General features: G+C 39.7%; 1 long non-coding RNA gene across 1 annotated transcript; it reads left to right on the plus strand.

Annotated features, from left to right (window-relative positions):
• Positions 1–17,231: 17,231 nt before the first annotated feature.
• Positions 17,232–21,163, plus strand: LOC133629989 (uncharacterized). Its single transcript, XR_009821177.1, has 3 exons — positions 17,232–17,277; positions 17,820–17,896; positions 21,020–21,163. It is a non-coding gene; the product is annotated as an uncharacterized LOC133629989 (long non-coding RNA).
• The last annotated feature ends 776 nt before the right edge of the window (positions 21,164–21,939 follow it).

Consider the following 21,939-nt stretch of genomic DNA (forward strand, 5'->3'; position numbering starts at 1 on the left):
TTGGATTTGGGGGTTAAATCACCAAAATGATTCCCGAGCACGGCCACCGCTGCTGCTCACTGCTCCCCTCACCTCCCAGGGGGTGGAACAAGGGGATGGTTCAAATGCAGAGGGTAATTTCAACACACCTAGTGTGTGTGTGACAATCAGTGGTACTTCAACTTTAATGTTAGCTAGCTCTCTTTGTTTATAATGTCAATTTTCTGCTGGATCTACTCTCTATTTTATGCTGCAACTGTTACATATACTGTAATATTGTGCATGGTCATTTTTGTTATATATTGTATATATTATATACAAATATGGTAACACTTTGGTATGGGGAACATATTCACCATTAATTAGTTGCTTAATAAAGTAACAAAGACTTCATTTAGAGTTACTGTATTTTTCGGATTATAAATCGCAGTTTTTTTCATAGTTTGGCCGTGGGTGCGACATATACTCCGGAGCGATTTATGTGTGAAATTATTAACGCATTACCGTAAAATATCAAATAATATTATTTATCTCATTCGCGTAAGAGACGAAGCAAATGTCCGCAATTGTCACACACACGTCAGCCATTGTCACACACGTCAACCAATAAGAATTCGGCGGGGGCGGGTCATGGCAGAAGTGCATTGTGGGTCATGGGATGCTAACTGCTGCTACATCCGTAGCTATTAAAATGGATTATTTCAACAATGGAGGTAACTTATAAAAACTGAGAAGGGCGGAACTAAAATGGCACCGAAAAGGAAATCATATACTGCCGATTACAAGCTGGACGTAGTGAAATATGCAGCAGAGAACTGCGATTGAGCAGCAGAAAGAAAGGAAACGGCGCATACCAGAGGCGACACCGGGGAGGAAGATTTCATCGGATTTAGCGATCGGGAGTGACAGATTGTTTGGTAAACGTATAGCATATTCTATATGTTATAGTTATTTGAATGACTCTTACCATAATATGTTACGTTAACATACCAGGCATGTTCTCAGTTGGTTATTTATGCGTCGTTGTTCACTATTCTTTATTTATTTAAAATTTCCTTTCAAATGTCTATTCTTGGTGTTGGGTTTTATCAAATAAATTTCCCCCAAAAATGCGACTTATACTCCAGTGCGACATATATGTTTTTTTTCCTTCTTTATTGTGCATTTTCGGCCGGTGCGACGTATACTCCGGAGCGACTTATAGTCCGAAAAATGCGGTATTTGGACACGAGGGGAACATATAAGGGTTAGGGTTAGGGTTACTAATAAGCAATAATTCTGAGGTTATTGAGGGAAGACTCTTAGTTAATGGCTTACTGGTTGTATAATAAGGCCATGCAGAATAAGGCATTAATAAGTACTTAATGACTAATTAAGAGCCAATATGTTACTAATTTGCATGTTAATAAGCAACTAATTAATGGTGAATATGTTTTCCCCATACTAAAGTGTTACCCAAAATATAATATATCAGTATATATCGGGGGTCGGCAACCCGCGGCTCTAGAGCCGCATGCGGCTCTAGAGCCGCATGCGGCTCTTTAGCGCCGCCCTAGTGGCTCTCTGGAGATTTTTCAAAAATGTATGAAGAATGGAAAAAGATGAGGGGAAAAAATGTATTTTTTTGTTTTAGTATGGTTTCTGTAGGAGGACAAACATGACACAAACCTCCCTAATTGTTATAAATCACACTGTTTATATTAAATATGCTTCACTCATTCGAGTATTTGGCGAGCGCCGTTTTGTCCTACTTATTTTGGCGGTCCTTGAACTCACCGTATAGTTTGTTTACATGTATACATTTCTCCGACTTTCTAGGACGTGTTTTATGCCACTTTTTCTGTCTCATTTTGTCCACCACACTTTTAACGTCGAGCGTGAGTGCACAAAGGTGAGTTTTGTTGATGTTATTGACTTGTGTGGAGTGCTAATCAGACATATTTAGTCACTGCATGACTGCAAGCTAATTGATGCTAACATGCTATTTAGGCTAGCGATATGTACATATTGCATCATTATGCCTCATTTGTAGCTATATTTGAGCTCATTTAGTTTCCTTTAAGTCCTCTTAATTAAATTTTTATCTCATGACACATGTAATATGGCTTTTAATTTTTTGCGGCTCCAGACAGATTTTTTTTTGTATTTTTGGTCCAATATGGCTCTTTCAACATTTTGGGTTGCCGACCCCTGGTATATATCATATACTGTATATGTAATATGTAAATATTACATATATGTTATATTGCTACTATGGTACATTTTTTGTCTACTTTATACCTGCATTATCCTTTCCATCCTTACTCTTTCCATCCTTTGTAACTGAGCTACTGTGTGGAAAAATTTCCCTTGTGGATCATTAAAGTTTGTCTAAGTCTGAATCTACCCTTTCCTTGCAGACCTACACTTTAAGGACCTTTTTTTTTAGCATGATGCAATTCTATCCACTGTAAGCTCTACTATGAGGCCGTTTTGTTCATCCACCACAAACCCACTACATTGTCAAACTCAGACTCTTTTAATTGTCTGTGTGCGTGTTTTTCTTTGTAATAAATGATGAGAAATGAGCGCTGCAATAAGACAGCCGCCCTCGGGCTCTGGCTCTGTTGTAGGAAGACATCACTCTCCAAGCCAGGCAGATAATAAAGCCGAGCGTGGCAGATAAGACAACGGTCTTATCAACATCTCTCCGTCTCTCTCCCTCTCATGCTGTTACTTCCTCCATTCGGCGCATCGCTTTGACTCTTGTCCGTCGATCCCTCCAAAATACACATGTCCAGCCAAAGCTGTCCCTCACCGACTTCTCTGAGCTTGATTGGAAGAAAATGGCGGCGCCAACGGCGGACATGTCGCACCGTCCGCAGAACAGTGATTGTGACAGGAACCTTCAAGATGTGGCGCTCCTTTCAAGTGGGGCCCAGATGGAGGTGGCAACATGCTGTCAAGAGCTCTGTAGTTAATTAGAAGACACTGCCGCTGTGGCATGGGGAGGACAGTAGGAAATCGCAGTCAATTACGTGCTGCTTGTAACATGATTCAAACCCTGCTCACCTGACACCAGAATAGCCTCGTATAATATATTTATACCATAGTACAATATAGGGTTGTACGGTATACCGGTATTAGTATAGTACCGCGATACTAATGAATCATTTTCGGTACGATACCGTCTCTGAAACGTACCGGTCCCGCACCCCCCCGCGCCCGCGTCAAAGTCACGTCGTGACATCGCTGGTTTACGAGCAGAGGAGCATGTTCGGCAGCACACAATCACGGAGTACTTACAAGCAGACACAGTGTGTAGACAGAAAAGGGAGAACGGACACATTTTGGTTTAAAAACTAACGATAAAGGTGAAGTTATAACACTGAAACGCCTTCAGGAAGAGGTGCTTTAATACATGGCTAGCTAGCTAGCGGCTAACGTCCATCCGTCGTCGGCAGTGTTTTAGCTACTTCTAAATCACTAATCCTGGTCTCAAATAAAGTACAGTTCTTACAAGTATCATCCCTGCAGGACGAGGAATAGCTAAACATTAGGGATGTCCGATAACGGCTTTTTGCTGATATCCGATATTCCGATATTGTCCAACTCTTAATTACCGATACCGATATCAACCGATACCGATATATACAGTCGTGGAATTAACACATTATTATGCCTAATTTGGACAACCAGGTATGGTGAAGATAAGGTCCTTTTTAAAAAAAATAAATAAATAAGATAACTAAATTAAAAACATTTTCTTGAATAAAAAAGAAAGTAAAACAATATAAAAACAGTTACATAGAAACTTGTAATTAATGAAAATGAGTAAAATTAACTGTTAAAGATTAGTACTATTGGTGGACCAGCAGCACGCACAATCATGTGTGCTTACGGACTGTATCCCTTGCAGACTGTATTGTTATATATTGATATATAATGTAGGAACCAGAATATTAATAACAGAAAGAAACAACCCTTTTGTGTGAATGAGTGTGAAGAAGTGTAATTGGGGGAGGGAGTTTTTTTGGGTTGGTGCACTAATTGTAAGTGTATCTTGTGTTTTTAATGTTGATTTAATAAAAAATTAAAAATCAATTAAAAAAACGATACCGATGATAAAAAAAAAAAACGATACCGATTATTTCCGATATTACATTTTAAAGCATTTATCGGCCGATAATATCGGCAGGCCGATATTATCGGACACCTCTACTAAACATGCTTCACTACACACCGTAGTTCACCGGCGTCAAAATGTAAACAAACGCCATTGGTGGATCTACACCTAACATCCACTGTAATGGTATCAAGTACAGGCACGTATCTACCTGTAGTCGACACTACTGTGATTACGTCGATATTTTTTGGCATCACACCATCTTCTTTCGTTTTTTTTAAGATGTATATTATGTTTATAAACTCAGGAAATATGTCCCTGGACACATGAGGACTTTGAATGTGACCAATGTATGATCCTGTAACGACTTGGTATCAGATTGATACCCAAATTTGTGGTATCATCCAAAACTAATGTAGAGTATCAAACAACAGAAGAATAAGTGATTATTACATTTTAGCAGAAGTGTAGATAGAACATGTTGAAACAGAAAATAAGCAGATATTAACAGTAAATGAACACGTATATTAATAATACATTTTCTACCACTTGTCCTTATTAATGTTGACAAAATAATAGAATGATAAATAATACAATATGTTACTGCATATGTCAGCAGACTAATTAGGAGCCGTTGTTTGTTTACTTACTACTAAAAGACAAGTTGTCTTGTATGTTCACTATTTTATTTAAGGACTTAACTGCAATAAGAAACATATGTTTAATGTACCCTAAGATTATTTGTTAAAATAAAGCCAATAATGCAATTTTTTTGTGGTCCCCTTTATTTAAAAAAGCACCGAAAAGTTTTGTACCAGTACCAAAATATTGGTATCGTTACAACACTGGTAGAATAATGTAAATCCCATTCCTTCATATGCACGTCACTTGTACTCTGAGTGGACACTGCTTCAAAAATAGAAATACAGTACATAGTGTCGGTAAAAAACTGCACAAAAGATGGTGTGAATGAAATAATGCTTGGTTGCCTTTCACAATCCTCCATGGGGAAACGCTCTCATTTGACCTTTTCAATCAAGTTCTGGCGGAGTGTCTATGCTTTGTTTCCAACACGAGCAAACCACTCGGTGACCGAGCTCCCGTCTGTGAATGCAAAAGAAAATAGCTGTCAAGTTTGAAAATAAATTGTGTACCTGCATTCGAAAATCCATTAGGCAAGGTGTGCCAGCAGGCTGAAGGGGCTGCAAGGAAGCTGATGAAAGTGGGGGCGGATGTGTGGGTGACTCATTCTGTGGTTCCACCGTGTGTTTTGGACTTGGGAGCACGGGCTAAAGTAGTATTGACAAAGTTGTGTGTAACAATTTAAAGCCATATGTGTGCAGTATGTATGTATTCATATGTCATCATTAAAAGTCAACTCTTATACTTCTGAACTGATGCACATACAGTGGTGAACATTTGGAAAAAAATGCATTCATCCTGTGCTGTCTATCATTATTTTTAACCATCGGGAGTTTTACTGCTGTTATCAGTAATAGTGTTTATTGTTCCATCCCCTAAGATCAAAGCACTCCATGAAAGACTTTACCAGGTGTGTCAAACTTGTTTTTATTGAGGGCCACTTCGCAATTATGGCTGCCGTCAGAGGGTTGCATGTAACAGTGAATATATACAGTATGCATACAAATGTATAATAGCCGTGTTACACAATTTGCATAGGAAACTATTTTTGGTTACTAAAATGTATACTAACAGATTGATAGATAACTTGCTTTGCAGGATCAGATAATATTAAAGTGAACAACATATGCAATTTGTACAGTTTTCTATCAAAATTGAAAATATAATACACGCATTTTGTCATAATGTGCTTTATTATTATTTCCAGCCTTTTTTTGCAGGCCACATAAATGATGTGGCGGACCATATAAAATAATGTGGCATTTTACATACAAAACCTAAAACCAGTGAAGTTGGTACGTTGTGTAAATCGTAAATAAAAACAGAATACAATCATTTGCAAATCCTTTTCAACCTATATTCAATTGAATAGACTGCCAAGACAAGATACGTAACGTTCGAACTGGAAAACGTTGTTATTTTTTGCAAATATTAGCTCATTTGGAATTTGATGCCTGCAACATGTTTCAAAAAACCTGGCACAAGTGGCAAAAAAGACTGAGAAAGTTGAGGAATGCTCATCAAACACTTATTTAGAACATCCCACAGGTGAACAGGCTAATTGGGAACAGGTGGGGCAAGGGTCACCACTTTGTGAACAAATGAGCAAATTGTCTAACAGTTTAAGAACAGCATTTATCAATGAGCTATCGCAAGGCATTTAGGGATTTCACCATCTACGGTCTGTAATATCATCAAAAGGTTCAGAGAATCTGGAAAAATCACTGCACGTAAGCGATGATATTACGGACCTTCGATCCCTCAAGCGGTACTGCAGCAAAAAGCGACATCAGTGTGTAAAGGATATCACCACACAGGCTCAGGAACACTGTCAGTAACTACAGTTTGTCGCTACATCTGTAAGTGCAAGTTAAAACTCTACTATGCAAAGGGAAAGCCATTTATCAACAACACCCAGAAACGCCGCCGGCTTCGCTGGGCCCGAGCTCATCTAAGATGGACTGATGCAAAGTGTAAAAGGGTTCTGTGGTCTGACGAGTCCACATTTCAAATTGTTTTTGGAAACTGTGGACGTCGTGTCCTCCGGAACAAAGAGGAAGAGAACCATCCGGATTGTTATAAGCGCAAAGTTCAAAATAATAATAATAATGTATTATATTTATATAGCGCTTTTCTAGACACTCAAAGCGCTTCACAGAAGTGAGAACCCATCATTCATTCAGACCTGGTGGTGGTAAGCTACTTTCGTGGCCACAGCTGCCCTGGGGTAGACTGACGGAAGCGTGGCTGCCAGTTTGCGCCTACGGACCCTCCGACCACCACCTATCATTTTATTCATCATTCATTCACCAGTGTGAGCGGCACAGGGTGAAGTGTCCTGCCCAAGTACACAACAGCAGCGATTTGGATGGTAAGAGGCGGGGAGCGAACCTGCAACACTCAGGTTTGTGGCACCGCCCCCGTACCTACTACGCTATGCCACCCCAAAAGCCAGCATCTGTGATGGTATGGGGGTGCATTAGGGCCCAAGGCATGGGTAACTTACACATCTGTTTTTTTTTTTTTCCCTGTCCAGCTTCTCAGGCAAATCATATTGTTGCCCATATCGGCTGTTCAGATTTACTTTACAAAAGAGAAGTGTGGGATACTTCTCTTGTTGCCTTATTTGTATTTGACTTTATTAAATGTATTTATATTATCATTTTTGTGCAGCCGGGCTGGAGCAAGAGGGGATAGAAAGAGAAAAAAAGGAAGACAGAGGGGGAAATTGTGGAGACAAGAGGGGGATTAGACAGAGAGACAAAAACAACAACAGCAAACACAACAATTACAACAACAACAACAACAATAGAGCAACATCAGCAAATACGATATGTACAAATATGATGGTAAAAGTGATAGCAAAAAAACAGTTAGTGAAATAAATAATAATACAGAAATGACAATGAGCCCTTTTACACTACAAATGGAGCAATACAAATACCGTACCAATAGAAATAGCGCTATTGATAATGAACAATACCAATCATTTACCTCTATTATCAACAATACAGTTGTTCAAATGCAACAATACATATACGTAATGATAACTACAGATACAAAAGAATGCAGAAAAATGGAGGGGAAGAAATCTGTGATGATAAGCCCTTGCTTATTTCAGCAAGACAATGCCAAGCCACGTGTTACAATAGTGTGGCTTCATAGTAAAAGAGTGCGGGTACTAGACTGGCCTGCCTGTAGTCTATACATGTCTCCCATTAAAAATGTGTGGCACATTATAAAGCGGAAAATACGACAACTGTTGAACAACTTAAGCTGTACATCAAGCAAAAATGGGAAATAATTCCACCTGAAAAGCTTAAAAAATTGGTCTCCTCAGTTCCCAAACGATTACTGAGTGTTGTTAAAAGGAAAGGTCATGTAACACAGTGGTAAAAATGCCCCTGTGCCAACTTTTTTGCAATGTGTTGCTGCCATTAAATTCCAAGTTATTGATTATTTAAAAAAAAAAAAAATCATATCTTGTCTTTGCAGTCTATTCAATTAAATATAAGTTGAAAAGGATTTGCAAATACTTGTATTCTGTTTTTATTTACGATTTACACAACGTGCCAACTTCACTGGTTTTGGGTTTGTAAAATGATGATGCGGGCCACGTAAAATGATGTGGCGCACCACATAAAATGATGCAGCGGGCCATGCAAAATGATGTGGCTGACCACGTAAATTAATGCGGCGGGCTACACAAAATGGTTGCGGCGGGCCACATAAAATGAAGCCGCATATAACATAAAATGACCAGGCAGGCCACATAAAATGATGTGGCACACCACCTAAAATTATGCAGCGGGCCATATAAAATGATGTGGCAGACCACGTAAATCAATGCAGCGGGCTACACAGAATGGTGCAGTGGATTGCATAAAATGAAGCCGCATATAACATAAAATTACGCTGCGGGCCACATTAAAATGAAGCGGCATATAACATAAAATGACAAGGCGGGCCATATAAAATAGTGCGGCGGACCACATAAAATGAAACGTCAAGCCACACCATATTCACATCATATCTTAATGAAATCATTTCGTGGGCCAGATTTGGCCCCCAAGCCTTGAGTTTGGCACCTGTGCTTTAGGCTATTAAACCAAATCACCACATAATTGAGTCCATGCTTGTAGGGCACTGACAGGCAAATGTTCGTGAAATTTGAGCAAAATTGGTTGAAAGACTTGACCGCCATTAAGCCAACCATCTTAGACTTAGCAACCAATTGCTTAAGTCATTGATTGTTTGTCTAATGATTATACAACTTTAATATCTGTATCACATGTAAGCTATCAAGTCCTCCAAAGTATTTTGAGCACAAATGTCCATTACATACCAGACACAGGTGCAACCCTTGCACAACCATGATGCTGCAGAAATGATTGCTTAACACTGTGCTTCTAGCAGTGGGGTGTTGGGAGGCCGTGATTTTCAGCTCATTTGATTATTATTTTTTTGATAATCAGGTGATTGCATGCAACCAATACAATAATTTGTACAAGTAAATACATCAATATTATCAGGTTCTAAAAAGCATTTTGACTCAGGGGCGGCATGTAAAAAAGGTGTTGAGGGGGGCGGGACAGACACTTTCAGTAGCTATATAAAAATGGTGAATACATCTGTGGCAGTGACGTGCGGTGAGGTTCATGGCTGGTGAGGCACTCACTTCATCACAGTCAGATTTACAAACATATGAACCCTAAAGAGTATCTTATTCACCATTTGATTGGCAGCAGTTAACGGGTTATGTTTAAAAGCTCATACCAGCATTCGTCCCTTCTTGGCACTCAGCATCAAGGGTTGGAATTGGGGGTTAAATCACCAAAAATGATTCCCGGGTGCGGCGCCGCTGCTGCCCACTGTTCCCCTCACCTCCCAGGGGGTGAGCAAGGGGATGGGTCAAATTTCACCACACCTAGTGTGTGTGACAATCATTGGTACTTTAACTTAACTTTACACATACAAACTGTAGCACACAAAAAAGCACATTTAATAAAAAAACGCTATTATGGTCTTACCTTTACTTATAAATGAAGTCCATGCGCAGCTCCTTTTGAACAAAAGCATCGATAACTTGTTTATAGAAGTCTTCCTTATCTTTCTTCAGCTTTAAAAGTCTCTCTGTCTCGATGGAGATGATCCTTTAATTATTACCTCCTGCTTCGATTGAAAGTCCAGTTTAGAAAACTGTTTTATTTTAGATATGTAATCCTCCATGTTAATAGTACAGGCAAGAGGAAAAAATAAACGATCGCTTCTAACTGTTGCTGCTTGTTGTCACTTCTTCTGCAGCCGAGTAGTCGCAAGAATGATCTCTGGGATCACTACCGCCCTCTACCACCAGGAGGCGGGATTACTGCGAGCCTCACACAGTGCGTCTTTTGCAGCCGTTTTATGATTGCTCAGCACAAGAAATACGTTACACACATACAGTTGTTGACAAAATACACTGTACATTATATACCTCAGCTAACTAAACTATGGGAATGTATACTATAATTCATATAGCAATATGGTCTCACTGCACAGCAGGCCAGCAGTTAGCCGAGTCATTGTGCAATCCATGGTGAGGCTCAACTCAGTGACGTGCCTCAACTGTCTGGTGACTCACCGCAAGTCTCTTCTCAGTATTTGAACGGCAAATATGAAAATTCAGCGATTTTGAATAAAAATAATCTAAAACTGGTGAAGTTAAATGGAAAATAACTTTATAGTAAAATCACTGGATACATGTAACAATTCAATTATTATTTTTTCTTTTTACATTTTTTTTCTTTCCATGATGGCACGTGAGGCCCCGCCTCACCTGCCTCCCCTGACTGCACGTCACTGATCTGTGGTGTGGTGTTGAGGGGATTGAGAAACAGGCATTTTGGAATTTGTATTAGTGTCAGTATAAAAATGCACATCCCAATGGTATTTCAATTCAATGGGGGGCGTGAAAAAAGTCTGTCATTTGGGGGCATGATCGAAGATAATTGAGAATCACTTGCTTAGAGGCCGTCAAAGACGTGGGAGGCAGTCAGGGTAACGAAACAAGAGGCAACTGGAGGAGAAAACTGAAGGCTTATGTCCCTATCGCTCACCCAACAAAGTTTCTCCAATCTTCAATCACCCTATCTTTTTGTAAACCCCAATTACCAGAAAACCACTCTTACATACGACCTCCTACTGAAAGAAAATGTGCGGCCACATTTGCCGCTCTCCGCCTCCCCGCCTCGCTTTTCTTTGTGTCAAAACCTACACGCACAGCCGGGCTTTTAACGCGTTGGCAATCGCTGTCGAGAGCCTTGCTTGTTTTACATCTTGCCACTTAATATCCATAAGAAGCGCATGAAATGTGGAGCCTCCTGGTTTGCAGGTTGACCCCATCTGCTGATATTCTTGCCTGGAAAGCACTCCAATCCAAATGAAATCACACGGAGTAGGATAAGTGAGGCTTGCAAATGGCCAGACAAAAGTGAAAGATCATAGACACTGCATCCATTTCACTGCAGCCACGATCCAGACCCACGGCAGGATAGAATGAGTCAATTAGTATCAGCCACCTGCAATTCTCTGTTGCACCCTTTTAATTTAAAAAGGTATCTCTTTTTATAGATTTTCCGCCCTTTTTTCCCGCCAATTTGCTTGCCTCATACATATGATTGCCCTCAACTGAAAGGGTGTAGAATAGATCATTATTTGTTACTAATGTGATGTGCTTCTCGGAATGCATAAGGTGCAGCCGGGTTCCATTTTATTTCTGGAAGTTGCCCAATCTATTGACTCAAAGTGATTAGAAAATGGTCATTTGGAAGGGTAAAAACGATGGATTCATACAGAACTATTTATATAAGCAAAAGTTTTTGTTTGTTTGTTGTATTCAGGGTTTGTACAAGTGCTTAAAAACCTTCAAAATGCTTGGATTTTAATGTTGTGTTTTCAAGGTTTGAAAAATGATGGAATTTTGGGTGAAGTGCTTGTAAATGCTTGGAATATGTTCATCATATTTGTCGGCAGTCTGACTCAATAGACTAATTCTAAAATGGAATAAAAAATAAACAGTTTCCTCAAAAATGAAAGCTACACGCTTGATATGTAGGCTTTGCACGAGCCCTTACATTAGGTTGTTGTCATACGGCTCTGTGTCGCACCCAAGAGGACAGTGGTGCATCGGTTCATCATGCCGGGAGGTTGTCGTTTTAATGAACATGATGTATGCATGAATTATGACACAAACAAACAAGTAAACAATAATGTTATTTCTTGTAAGGAATTATGTCTACATGAATTATGATACAAACAAACAAGTAAACAACGTTTGCAAACACCAATGACATTGAATAGTCTACAGAAACTAGTGTTGTAATGATACCAATATTTTGGTACCGGTACTAAATGGTAAATGGTTGTACTTGTATAGCGCTTTTCTACCCCTTTTTAAGGAGCCCAAAGCGCTTTGACAGTATTTCCACATTCAACCATAATACAATTATTTCGGTGCTTTTCTAAATAAAGGGGACCACAAAAAATTGCATTATTGGCTTTATTTTAACAAAAAAACTTAGGGTACCGGTACATTAAACATATGTTTCTTATTGCAAGTGTGTCCTTAAATAAAATAATGAACATGCTAGACAACTTGTCTTTTAGTAGTAAGTAAACAAAAAAAGGCTCCTAATTAGTCTGCTGACATATGCAGTAACATATTGTCATTTATCATTCTATTATTTTGTCAACATTATTAAGGACAAGAGGTAGAACATTTATTATTAATCTACTTGTTCATTTACTGTTAATATCTGCTTACTTTCTCTTTCAACATGTTCTGTCTATACTTCTGTTAAAATGTAATAATCACTTATTCTTCTGTTGTTTGATACTCTACATTAGTTTTGGATGATACCACAAATTTGGGTATCAATCAGATACCAAGTAGTTACAGGATCATACATTGGTCATATTCAAAGTCCTCGTGTGTCCAGGGACATATTTCCTGAGTTTATAAACATAATATGCATTTTTTTAAACGAAAGAAGATGTTGTGATGTCAGAAAAATATCGACGTAATCATAGTAGTATCGAATAGATACATGCCTGTACTTGATATAATTACAGTTGTTATGTACAGAGAAGGGAAAGAGGCGACAACCAGGGCACAACTGCGGTTCACAAGGTTTATTCAAACCTTTGATGATTACGTGGCGTGTGTATGCTACTCAAAGTGAATGAGTGTAGACTATGTGTAATATTAATAGTGTAAATGTTACCAGGGGTTGTTGTCTGTGAGTGTTGGTTGTAACTTTCGTCGAGTCCAGAGGGGCAAGGCAAAGAGGCAGTTCGTGAACAGGCAAGAGGTCGAGGGCAGGAGTGAGGCAGCGTGGTCTGGGTCCGAGCAGGGAGGTCGTGGATCAAGGAAGTCAGTCACTGCGGAAGACACAAGGGACATGAACAAGGGAGACACGGAGAGAGAGCAAATAGCAAAGCACAGGGGAGGGAATGCCAGACGTGATGCTTACTGGGAAGATTAGCGACGTTCTGGCAAAGGTTCCTCGGGTCCGCTGGTCTTTATGCCGCTCCCCCTCGTCAAGTCCAGTTGTGCTGATAAGTGATTGTTTGCAGGCTTGTTGCTGTGTGGGTGTGTTGTGCTCAGCGCGAGCAGAGGCGTGTCTGAGCATGCTGCCAGCAGAGGGGCTAGCAGAGGTGCCTGCAGCTCCAGCTGCAGAGGAAACGCGTGTTCGACTCCGCGTCATGACAACAGTGGATGTTAGGTGTAGATCCACCCATGGCGTTTGTTTACATTTTGATGCCGGTGAGCTACGGTGTGTAGTGAAGCATGTTTAGCTATTCCTTGTCCTGCAGGGATGATACTTGTAAGAAACGTACTTTATTTGTCGCCATGGAGACCAGGATTAGTGATTTAGAAGTAGCTAGAACACTGCCGGCGGCGGATGGACATTATCCGCTAGCCAGCTAGCCATGTCTTGAATCACCTTTTCCTGAGGGCGTTTCAGTGTTATAACTTCACCTTAGACACCGTTAGTTTTTAAGGTAAAATGCGTTCGTTCTCCCTTTTCTGTCTACACACTGTCTGCTTGTAAGTACTCTGTGATTGTGTGCTGCCGAACATGCTCTTCTGCTCGTAAACCAGCAATGACACGACGTGACTTTGACGTGGGTGAGGGGGGGTGCGGGACCGGTACGTTTCAGAGACGGTTTCGTACCAAAAATGATTCATTAGTATCGCGGTACTATACTAATACCGGTATACCGTACAACCCTAACAGAAACACTGCTTCATTTTCTATGCCCCATTCAGTTAATGATAACTGCTGGTTCAATGTTAGGCTTAAAGTTTAGCAGATGTTCCGTATTTTTCCTACAGACAGCATTTGGTGACCTCAAACAAAAAGGCTATGGATTGATTCACACTGGTTTTCGCCTTTTGAAGGGTACTGGAAAAACTGGAACATTTATCTTGAAAGTCCTTCAAAAGTGCTTGAATTTGGCCATGGAAAAGGTGTACGAGCCCTGTATATTGTAAAATCGCGGCACATTAGCATACTATCTGTATTAGCTATGGCATAATGTTATCTCGTTTCATTGTGTCATTTTAAAACTCATGCAATTAGTCGTAACTCACACACACACGCAGTGTGTGGATGCAATGAAGTACCGATCCCAACATAATATAAGATGCACGATCAGGCTTAAAAATACCATTAATATGTAGTTATGGACATATTTAGGCCACATTAAGTGCCCATGCAGCACTCTCCAATGGACATTAGCATATAGTATGACTTGGTGAGCTATGCAAATAAGCTGCCTTAATTAGGGATAAAAAGTAATCTTTTTCCGCCCCGGGAAGTTTCTCCAGGCACTTTGCTGTCAACGGGGAATTAACGAAACAAAAAGGCCCGCAACTTTTCCTCTCTTGTGACTAATTCCAAGTGTTTTTCTAGTTAATGGTGTCACGGTTCGGCGGCTCACTCGGTGGTCTCAAAGCCGCTCGGATGTGGACTTTGAGCGGCCCGGTGGAAGCACTAAATTTGATTGGACATTTCTGGGTTGGCTAGATGGCATGTTGGATTAGCTACTGTATTAATTACGCTCTTAGACAATCAACAGCTAAGAATAAGACGCCACTTTGATGCCAAGCTTCGTTCCTGCTTGCAAATGAAAACTCAGAAACCCCCCCCCCCCCGTTCATTTAAATATAGTACATCTTTTGAATACCAAAGAGACACATACAACTTGTCAAATTAGTTGCATAGGCTTATATGATGTCTTTCTGTTTATTTTCCCTGAAACCCACAATTTCTATAATAAGGACTCATCAGCTTACAGTGACAGTTTTTTTTCTTCTTTTTTGGTACTTTGGGTGATCAAGTGGACTAATTTCAGATTGTTCATGACTCAATCTGTGAACATTGTTGAAGGCAAAATTGAAAGGAAAATATGTTGGTGTCTGTAATGCTCTTTTTTGACTTTTAAATATAAAATAAATACCTTTTCCAGTCAGCAAACGTGGTTTGTCATGATTGCTTTGTCAAGGTTGTTTTCCCTCTAGCAGTAAGACCAATAGTAAAAAGAAAAACATAATGAAGAGTTTTTTTGCATTTCGTAATGGGCAGTAAAGAACATGTGCTTTATTTTTTTTTATATATATATTTTGTTTAATTTTTTTAATACAAATAGTGTATGTGGCAAAAGTCAAATATTCCACTATGTTTTCTTTTTTTCTTACCAGTTTAGAATGTTAAAAAAAGCTACTAAAATATTGTGGCTATCTGGTTGGGATGGGCAGATTGACACAAGTATTGGTAATATCGATACCAAGGGTAATTAGTATTGGATTGAGGTTACCTTACTTTTGGTTACCATATGTTTACATTATGAGTTTCAGTTTTTGTGTGTGTGTGTGTGTGTGTGTGTGTGTGTGTGTGTGTGTGTGTGTGTGTGTGTGTGTGTGTGTGTGTGTGTGTGTGTGTTTATGTGTGTGTGTGTTTATGTGTGTGCTAGCGGCCCCCCCGGAGACAAACATAGCGGAGACAAACTAAAGTGTTCGCTCCGTTGTTGTTTATTCTGCTATGGATAGCTCAAAAAGTTATAGACAGATGTTGTGAAAAGAAACAATTAACAGTAATTTCAGACTTTTTTTGCCTTACAGCCTCAATGTTTGGTGTTCAATAGTTTCAATTAAACCAAAGTTTAATTGTGTGTTATGGCCTGCGATGAGGTGGCGACTTGTCCAGTGTATACCCCCCCCTTCCGCCCGAATGCAGCTGGGAGAGGCTCCAGCCACCCCTGCGACCTCGAGAGGGACAAGCGGTAGGAAATGGAAAAATGGATGTTTGTGCTATGGCGACACCTTTTGGACGAGTTCGCACTGCAGGTTGAAAATGTACTTCCTGTTTTGCCTTGAACCGAAAGTAAAACAGTCCATAGCGTTTCTGCTCGAAAGGATTCTTCATTCATCACACCAAGCAAAGTTTGTAGATTTCACAATATAACTAAAACTACTCATACTTACCCAACCCTGCCGTGTGTGATGTCTGAAAGACTGCTTTCATGCATATTTGTGCGTGCTATTGTATTGTAATGAAGCCAGCGTCATTAGCATTAGCTAATATGCGAACACATTTAACAAGTGTCTGTGTTAGTATTATTAACTTACACTTGCGTTCTTTTTGTATTGTTTCAGCTTCACAAATTCCTCCAGAAATCCACCAAAACGTCACCGTGGAGTTATTGAGTCTGTTTAGCTGATTGGAGAGCTAGCTTCCGCAGCTAGTGGCTCCATGACCATGACTTCTGTTTTGTTTGATCAGAAATTTTTACTGCCGTGTTACAGGCACCGTTTGCAAACAATTAAGGTATGTAATAACACATTTACAAAAGCTTTCCATGGAAATAACTCATTTCAAAACGTATTTGCAGCTTATAGTCCGGTGCTGCTATTATATAAATCATTGTTTTCTTGTAAGATTTATTGGGTGCGGCTCTATAGTCTGGAAATTACGTACATTTTGGGGGCGATCCGGATTACTGTCTGTATTCAAAATTTTTTTATTTTTGTTAGGTAGGGCCTGGTTTTCTAGTTGTATACAGTATATATGTTTTTATTCAGATAACGATCAACAAATGAAAAGTAAAAGCACAACATTATTGATTCATCTTGAAGATTTTCAAGTAAAAAGTTTCAGTATCAGCAATACTAGCCTTATGTTTACTTGGAATAAAGTTAATACGAAAGTTTGCATTATCGCCCACCCCTACTATCTTCAGATTGAATATTGTTAAGATTCTCCATGACTGTTTGGACTGAGGTTTACTATTTTTCTGTTTTGGTGCTACTTCTGTTCGAGCGCTATTTCGAGTTTCCACCTCCTGTGGACTTCCTTGTCTGCCACTGAGCGCTGGCTGCCGCACCTGTCCCTGATTGCCAATCAGGCACACACCTGCTGTACTACTCCAAGCATTGTGTGCTTTGATGGTTTCTGCATGCCTGGGACAGAGTGGATGAACTTGGTACTCATCACTCGCCTCTACAGGTCTGATTCACGTCATTATGTTATTGGTTTGCTAGCATTTAAAAAGAGTACTGGTTTCATTTTGTATCAGATAAATGTATTAAAATACCTGTTGCAAGATACTTACAAGTCGTGGAAGCTCATCTTCAGAAATGTTTGGGGCGGAGCCGCCAGGTATTTCCTGGTTTTGTGAGGTTGATGATGTCATCACAGACAACATCAGATCATACCAACTCCCAGGGGGTAGTTTGTTTTCCCATTTAGATTAATCCTAGGTTTGGTTCAGAGAGATATGAGGGTTAGATAGCAATATTATCTTTGGGTTCCTTTATTTTCACACTATGACGACACGCTATTGTAGGCTAACTATTTGACGTGTAGATATGTTTGATTATGTTGGCAAGCAAACTTGTGGGTAACAATGGCGCATGCCAGGTAGTATGGGAAGTCATATACAAGAGCAGAAAGGGTATTTGGTGAACAATTCAGACATGTTGATGCCACAGTGTTTTCCTTAATTTCCGCATTACCTGTGTGGATTTTTGCCGCCCTACCTGATAAAGGGACCATCCTACCTGCACGTCGCCTCCCATCTCTGCATCTTGGGGTCATGTTACAAGCAACGCTGCCAGAACATAAGGTAAAACAAATCCATCTATCATACCTCAAACTGAATGTAAATATATGAAACTGAGCATATAATGTGTACATGAGGTTCATTGTAGTAAGATTTAATGACATGTAAAACAGTCGTGTATGGAATGTACTGTAAAGCATGATTCTGGAATAGATCAAAACTGGAATTTCACAGAATTTGTACTTCCTTCAATTCCCGATTTGAATTGCAATTCTACTTCCTGTTTGCAACCTCAATTTAAATTCATGAAATTGCATTTGCCCAAAGTCAGTTGGGGTAGGCACCAGCTTACCCGTGACCCTAATACAGATAAGTGGGATAGAACATGGATGGATGGATGGCATTTCATTTGAGAGACAATCTCAGGAATTTTGCACAAGTCTGGTTCACACTAGACCAGGGGTGTCAAACTAATTTTAGCTGAGGGGCCACATGGAGGAACATGTATTCTCAAGTGGGCCGAACTGGTAAAATCATGGCATGATAACCTAAAAATAAAGACAACTTCCGATTGTTTTCTTTTGTTTAAAAATAGCACAAGCACATACTGAAAATGAACAAATCATATGTTTTTTTTTACACTTAGATGATGTAAGTATGTAAGTAAGTATGTAAGTATTCTATCTTAATTTTTCGTTATTTATACTTTCTGAATAAATGATGTGATAATGTTCATAAGTCAAATAGGTGAAATTGAGTCTGGCGGAATTTTAAAATGCTCCCATTGGTGTAATTTTTTGTCTATCACAATATGAAATGACTAATGATATCAAAATCAAATTACAGGATGTTATTAAAGGCCTACTGAAATGATTTTTTTTAATTTAAAGGGGATAGCAGATCCATTCTATGTGTCATACTTGATCATTTTGCAATATTGCCATATTTTTGCTTAAAGGATTTAGTAGAGAACATCGACGATAAAGTTCGCAACTTTTGGTCGCTGATAAAAAAAGCCTTGCCTGTACCGGAAGTAGCGTGACGTCAAAGGTTGAAAGGCTCCTCACATTTCCCCATTGTTTTCAATGCAGCGAGAGCAATTCGGACCGAGAAAGCGACGATTACCCCATTAATTTGAGCCAGGATGAAAGATTTGTGGATGAGGAACGTAAGAGTGAAGGACTAGAGTGCAGTGCAGGACGTATCTTTTTTTGCTCTGACCGTAACTTAGGTACAAGCTGGCTCATTGGATTCCACACTCTCTCCTTTTTCTATTGTGGATCACAGATTTGTATTTTAAACCACCTCGGATACTATATCCTCTTGAAAATGAGAGTCGAGAACGCGAAATGGACATTCACAGTGACTTTTATCTCCACGACAATACATCGGCGAAACAGTTTAGCTACGGAGCTAACGTGATAGCATTGGGCTTAACTGCATATAAAAACAAAAGAAATAAGCCCCTGACTGGAAGGATAGACAGAAAATCAACAATACTATTAAACCATGGACCTGTAAATACACGGTTAATGCTTTCCAGCCTGGCGAAGGTTAACAATGCTGTTGCTAACGACGTCATTGAAGCTAACTTAGCAACGGGACCTCACAGAGCTATGCTAAAAACATTAGCTATCCACCTACGCCAGCCAGCCCTCATCTGCTCATCAACACCCGTGCTCACCTGCGTTCCAGCGATCGACGGTGCGACGAAGGACTTCACTCGATCACCGATGCGGTCGGCGGCTAGCGTCGGATAGCGCGTCTGCTATCCACCTCAAAGTCCTCCTGTTTGTGTTGCTGCAGCCAGCCGCTAATACACCGATCCCACCTACAACTTTCTTCTTTGCAGTCTTAATTGTTCATTAAACAAATTGCAAAAGATTCACCAACACAGATGTCCAGAATACTGTGGAATTTTGAGATGAAAACAGAGCTTTTTGTATTGGATTCAATGGCGTCCGAATACTTCCGTTTCAACGATTGACGTCACGCGCATACGTCATCATATATAGACGTTTTCAACCGGAAGTTTAGCGGGAAATTTAAAATTGCACTTTATAAGTTAACCCGGCCGTATTGGCATGTGTTGCAATGTTAGGGTTTCATCATTGATATATAAACTATCAGACTGCGTGGTCGGTAGTAGTGGGTTTCAGTAGGCCTTTAATATATTTTACAAATGTTCCTTAATTTATGTAACATGATGTGGTTTATTCTGTACATACTCTATGTAGCATCATCTACAATAGAACTTGTGACTTTGGACGCATGTCATTATCTGCACATGAAGTTATACGGGGATACATATTATTGCAGCATATTTATGTGCACCCAGAAAATGTGTCCCCAGTCATAATAAGTACAACACGGAATGTACAAATTATCTATAGCATTTATTTTGGTATAAATGTCACAGGTTACATTACCAACAACATATTTGACAATAAAGGCATGAACGTGACAATCCACATTTTGTATACCATCACAAATTAGCAGTGTAAATAGGTAGTGTCTGAACACGGAAGTGTTGCCTCGATCTTAACAAAGCACATAGCTCCGCCCCCTCTGAAGTCATACGCGCTCTCGCGGCATGGGGATATAAAGAATTGCTATTGCGAAATCCAGTTTAGAACAGCAGTTCATTTAATTCAAAACATTTCCACTCATTTTCATACTAAGCAAACTCATCTCGCAGTCCGGATCAGGCCCGCGGGCCGTACGTTTGACACCCCTGCACTGGACCATGCAGATTGCACCAGTAGAGAAAACTATCCAGAGTTTTGTTTGTGAACGCACCCTGAAACTCCAGCACAACCACACTAATATGACTGCATAAATAGCAAAAGGACATTCAAGAAAGTTCCAAACTCGGAGTCAGCTACTTTCCAACTTGATGGATAAGCTAATTTGAAATGAACCACAGTTGTGTAGCGCCTAGCTAAGTGCTGAATGTCAGTCACCGGTCAGACATTCTTCAGTGTCACCTTGTCAGACTGCCTAGCAATGATTGTCACTCATGTGTCGTGGGGTTTTGCCACTGATTCGTAGTGCGCTTTTCTCACCGCCGGGCCACGTTTGACAGCATATGTCAATAATTAAATCTTGGCTTAAAGCAACACACCTTTGCTATTTGTGAGTGTTTCTTATCTATTTTCCATCAAGAATGGTGTGCATGCTTGACAGGTCATTGATACTCTGAACTCGGAGGCAAAGGGCCTGTTGGCGCAGATGCATAATGTTTTGTCCTTGTCGCACTATTCCCCTCTGGACCAGGCTGGAATCAGCAAATACCAACTCGGAAAAAAGACATTTAGAACTGTTCAATCTGCATTTTTTTTTTATTTTTTATAATTTCTCCACTGTAATTGATGATGTGCCCCAATTATCACAACTTGAATAAATCAACTCTGCACTTCCAATCAATTCCTTTTTAAAATGGCTAATTAAGCCCGTTTAAAGTCGGATTTTGGCTGATTCACGCACTTATTGACTGACTCTTTTTTTTCTCTCCATACTTTAAGACAAACACTGTATAGGTGGTATGGTCAAAGTGCTTTGGAAGACATGTAATCTATTATAGTGGTGCCCCAAACTTATAAGTTAAGTGGTTCTTGTACCTTGAAAAACTCATGTTGTAAAACAGCGTCACCCCCTGAAATTAATTCATATAAATTTAATATTTTTTGGCATGGGGGCGCTGCAGTGAATTAAAACAGGGAACTCTTCTCATGCAGGGCAAACGGGCTGGTGCTGGGGCATTAATTATGTTTTTTTAAATACTGAATGCTGGTATCATATGTGTACATATTGTATCTGCTGATGTAGTTATGTTGTAGTTGTTCAAAAAAACAATGATGTCAAAATGCCAAAAATCAGTGCAGAAAATCGGTCGATCGCTAGTTAAAATATTAACACTGTCAAAAGTCTAACTTTAACTCAAAATCCGCGAGAAATATATAAACTCAGGTAGATTTTAACACAACACATTAATTGAATTAACTAATATAACATTTTGCTGTGAAAGGTGTGTACTAAATTTTATGGTTCAGCTAAATACCACGAAGCAAATCAATCTGCGGCTTATAGTTCAGTGCAGCTAATAC

The sequence above is a fragment of the Entelurus aequoreus genome, linkage group LG15, assembly GCF_033978785.1.
Source record: "Entelurus aequoreus isolate RoL-2023_Sb linkage group LG15, RoL_Eaeq_v1.1, whole genome shotgun sequence".
NCBI lineage: Eukaryota > Metazoa > Chordata > Actinopteri > Syngnathiformes > Syngnathidae > Entelurus > Entelurus aequoreus.